General features: G+C 41.7%; 1 pseudogene across 1 annotated transcript; it reads left to right on the top strand.

Moving 5' to 3' along the window:
• Positions 1-3521: 3521 nt before the first annotated feature.
• On the top strand, positions 3522-4837 carry LOC147903990 (glucan endo-1,3-beta-glucosidase, acidic isoform pseudogene; annotated as a pseudogene). The gene is made up of 2 exons (XR_015540748.1): positions 3522-3621; positions 3824-4837. The product of XR_015540748.1 is annotated as a glucan endo-1,3-beta-glucosidase, acidic isoform pseudogene (transcript).
• Positions 4838-5176: the final 339 nt, after the last annotated feature.

Below are 5176 nucleotides of genomic sequence, written 5' to 3'. Positions count from 1 at the left end.
AGACACAAAAGAGGATTCGATCTTTAGAGAAGCTTCTTTCTTGGTCACAATGCGAAGTGCCTTCATGTATGTTGTTGGATCTTTACTCAAATTACTTTTGAGTGAAGACGAGGCTCCAAAGCCATAAAAAATTTGCTCATCTTTAAGTGCTCCATCCCTGAGAGACTTTGAGGGGTCGATGATGTAGATGCCACAGCTCGCAGAGCTGCCCTTTCATAGTTTTTCCATAAAGTTTCATATCGGATTGCCAACACAGAGACCATCTTACCCTCTCCTTGTGTTAGAACCGGTCCAACTACAACATCAAAATCTTCAAAAATAAGTGACCAACCAGCACCATGAAAACATTGTGTATACATGCATACAAGAATCACCCTTCTCACAATTGGAAGTGCACATAACAGCTTCAAGATATTGTACTCTTCATCATTTGCATAGCAAAAGAAGTTGAAAGCATTGAGAATCACCACTCCATTGTTATAGTCAAAAACTACCCAAAGACTCAACTCTTCTTTACACCAAGCTGCTAGTGCATGAAACAATCCCCAATCTATCATTGTGCCTACTACCGGCATTGTCGATTCACCAACATATTCAAGAGTGCAAACATAAAGGATACGATCATAATGACCGTGCGAATAGCTTGAGCATCACCTTCACAATCTTCTAGTTCTCTTAAACGGGTAGCAATCTTTTCTAATGGAGTTCTTCCAGGCATCACATCAAAAAACACATGCCTATACTAGGCATAACATGCAATCAAGTACACCCAAGACCATTTAGTAAGGAGCCCGAGACCGCCGTTTAGTAAGGAGGGATGAATCCAATACCAAACGTACCCAGTGTCTCCAAAAGATGTGACATGAAGTCGGGGGTAATAAACTTCACGCACCTCTTCACTTCCTATTGCTTTTAAATTGAGTGACAAAGATATTTATCATTGAGAAAGAGACATTAAAAAGAAGCTTTTATGCCCAGATACCACACCTTACTTTCCTCCCTTAGATGAGAATGAAAATGGTAACATCCCAAGTGATGTTGTACTCAAGCATAGGGAGAAGGAAAGGATCAATAGAGGCCATAATCTCAGCAAGCCGATTTGCACCAAAGAGAAGAGCGATACATTGTTGAAAGAAGAACTTGTGGCTTAACATCACATGAATTGATATATATCAAGGAGCTTGAAGGGGCTGATTGGGTCGGATCCACTATGACTCCACCTTCATCAATGATCCACCACTCAGATTTCCACTAGAATAGGGCAAGTAACTCCCTTGGTGGCTCGAGAAATGGATGGACCATGTGTGTGCAATGAGCGGCCGAATAGAAAGAACTTTTAAGGCTTTGAAAGGAAGAAAAGCGAAGAGAGACTCAAGAGAGGGAGTATGAAGTGATCTTCATTGTCAATAGAGTGAGACTCCACTCCAATGTGACTCAAAATACTACAAACACAAGGGAGAAGAAGAGGTCTCATATGTACAAGAGGGAGCAAAAGCTCCAAGACTACTCATAGAGAGAGAATAAACTAGAGAGAGATGGAATCAAGAGTCTACATAAGAGAATATCTACAAGAGGGAGAGAAGGCTCATGGAAGAGGCTTAAGGAGACTAGAGCTATAGCAACATGAGGCCTAATGGTGGAGAGATGATGAACAAGGGAGAGGAGGGCTCCTTTTATAGAGATTTTGTCACCCTCCTTCACCCATTTACAATTGCTGCCTGTACATTCCTTTCCCCATCAATCACATAAGCCCGTATGTCACCATCCATGTCCTTTTTGGCTACTCTTGCCATGTGTCCCATCAAAAGATGCTCAAGACTCTTAAAATATTGAGAAAGTCAAGAGTCTCCCCACATGGAGCCCATAGGGACCCTCTCTTTTCCATATGTCCACATCCTCCTTCTTCCACATGGGAATTCTAGAAGGATTCCTCTTGACTCCACACTCCTCCACATGCCTTCCACATGCTTGGCATGTGGCCTCTCTTATATTATTGGAACACATGGACATGAGCCCACCTCTTTATATGACTCCCTCTTCCTATTTTCTAAAAATAATATCCCACACACAAATAACTCTCACCCCATACTAAGGTATTCATAATTCATACCTATGGTATTTAAACTGATTCACTCCACTCATCCTCTCAATCCTATACAATATCTTAGAAAATAAAAATAAGTGAGAGCCGCTAGGCTATCACTTGATACTCAAACTCTTATCAAACATAGAAGAAAACATTACTAACATTTGCCAAATATAAAATATAAAATTTTGGTATCACAGTAGACATTGATGAGATAGATGTAGCCATCAAACTAAAATGTGTGAAGTGTGATAAGGTTTCTCTGTCATGGTTGTGGGGATTTAATGAAGAGGATTATAATTGATGAGTTCAGTGGAATGTGTTCAAAGTAATTGAATATGTTAAGTGAAGGAGAAAATGAACTTCCCTAGGATTTTTCCCAAAAAGGAAATGGAAACAAGAGGTAACTTTGATGTATTTCTTGCTTGCTTACATGATCCATATCCGTTGCATACGAGATCCCAAGCACCATTATCAAAATAAGCTAAGAGCCCAATTAAGATCTGGGAAATGGTGCTCTTATCTAATCCAAAGAGAATCATCTTTAACAAAAACGGAGAAGGGTGAACTTGATGGAATATTTTCTAGTAGAGAAGTTCATGGAAGCAAAGATACAAGATACTGTGACAAAATAGATTTATCTTCATAGGAGTTGAAAATGATACTAGAAATAACAAAGGCTTCAAGTTTAAGGATAATGCGCAAATGATCTCTTATGCTAGGTTCACTCCCAAGGATAAGGTGCCTTCTAATTGCTTTATTTATAAAGAATTATAATTTAAGAATAAGATGATAGCTAAGTTGTGCATGGTGCATGCATAAGACAATTCATGATGATGTAAGCATATAGAAAATAATGGACAAAAGGTGGAGTTTATATCCTCTTAGCAAAGACAATTTTTTGGGTGAGATTTCTACAACGTATCTTGGAGATCTCAACATAACCATAAGTTCATTTATTTGTTTGAAGTAATTATATATAAAAATCAAAGATTTCATCCTCTTTTGCAAGGGACCTACCACCTTTGTATACCATGAGGTAGATATACCATCCCATATTTAAAGTTATGGAGGCGCCTTTCACCTTCCTTTTTTAACATGCCATCTACTTCCCACCTTCTTGCGGACTCTGTCATGAGCAGCATTGTTTTCTCGAGAATCTTTTAAGCTTTAGGAGTCACCTTCTTCCAAGTGAGCTATACTTTGCTACCTTATGGGTCTTGTAAGTGGAGCTTTGTCTAGATTTTGTTTACCTCCCCGATTTTGTGCCGTCTTTCTTGTGCTCTCTCTCTCTCATCAATTTGAATCTTGATTTTGAGCTTTGTCTAGCCTTTGTTACCTCCTCAACTCTGTGCCATCTCCTACTCACCTTGTCGCTAAGATTATATAGAAACTACCTTGCTCTCTCCTCAATTTGAGTCTAGATTCTGAGAAGATGCAGGACTGCAGTTGTTTCTGCATCCCATGGTGTTTCCTAACAGTCGGTTATGCCATTCTTTGCTCTCAATCCGTCGAGTCCAACACACGCTCACCAGGTAATTCTGTGCTATTTTGGAGTCCAGATTTTTCTTGTGGCTCAGAATTGAGCTTCACGGGGCCGGGCTTTTCCACGTTAATTTCTTTTTTTCTGCATTCATTCTGTTGGAGCGTGCTCAAAATGAGCTCCACACAGCGCAGCATTGGCTGAATTTGATGGTCCACTCGGCGTTCCTGGTGTTGGTGGTTGGTTTGCTGCAGGCTCTACCGTGGGAGTGAATTATGGGCGCATCGCCGACAATTTGCCATCGCCACCGGAAGTCGTGGCCCTTCTCCAGTCCAAAAATGTTAGTGATGTCAGGATTTTTGATGCAGACGCCGAGGTGCTCGATGCATTTGCGGGCTCCGGCATCAGGTTGATCGTGGGCGTGCCCAACCAGCTTTTGTATAGCATGGCTACGAGCAAAGACGCAGCCCATTACTGGATTACAACCAACATACTCAATCAAAGACAAAATGATGTCGAGATTACTTTCATCTCGGTTGGCAACGAGATCTGCGACATCCCGGAGTATCGGATCAATCTGCTTCCCGCCATGCAAAATCTGTATAACTCGCTCAGGACCTTGAATCTCGACGCAAGCATCAAAATCTCCACGACGCATTCCGCATCCGTTCTGGCAGAGGATTCATTCCCGCCCTCGAAGGGCAGGTTCGAGAGCTCGATGGAAGCAGACATGGCGTCCATTCTGCAGTTTCTCTCGGAGACCGACTCGTCCTTCATGGCGAACGTCTACCCATTTTTTGCATACAGAAGCACACCGGAGCAGATCGACCTAGGCTATGCGCTACTAGCTGACGGAGCAAAGGGGATAGAAGACGCAGGAGATGGGCTTCACTACACCAATTTGTTCGATGCGCAGGTGGATACGTTTGTGGCAGCAATGGAAGCAGTGGGATTTCCAAACGTACCGATAATTGTGACAGAAACGGGGTGGCCATCGAGTGGAGATGAGGCGGCGACGATAGCCAACGCGCAGATGTTCAGCTCCAACGTAGTGAGGCACGTCGGAGAGGGAACACCCAGGCGCCCAGGCCCCTTGCAGACCTTCTTATTTGCCTTCTTCAACGAAGATGATAAACCTGGCCCTCCTTATGAACGCCACTTTGGCCTCTTCTACCCTAACCAATCTCAAGTTTACGACATCACTCTATCCTCTTAGTTTCAACAATTTCTTCTTCATCTTTCCGTCTAGTTTATTAGGTTCTTCTGTTAAGAACCACTCCACCCAAAATACAAAATTAGACTCTTTTGAATCTTTGGTTTAATTTAATGCTTTCATGTTATGGAGATCCACAAGCTTGAATTAATGTCTTCATATTCGTCCATGGGCATGTTATGGTGAAGGTGTCTTTTCGTTACATATTGCTCTCCAATTTACACCGACTCCAAAATGAGAGTTAAGGAGTCATTAATCTTTACCAAAACTTTGGTCCATCTATGAGGAACATAGTTCAACATTCAAGAAATTCATCATATTAATTGCTTTGCTAGGTTTTCAATCGTAATAGTCATGTATTTTTGTTCATTTGTACTACACTTATAGGATGGTG

Source organism: Dipteris shenzhenensis, chromosome 3 (assembly GCF_047967505.1).
Source record: "Dipteris shenzhenensis isolate YYH24624 ecotype China chromosome 3, Dip_SZ_1.0, whole genome shotgun sequence".
Taxonomy (NCBI): Eukaryota; Viridiplantae; Streptophyta; class Polypodiopsida; order Gleicheniales; family Dipteridaceae; genus Dipteris; species Dipteris shenzhenensis.
This window is presented reverse-complemented; position numbering and strand designations above follow the sequence as displayed.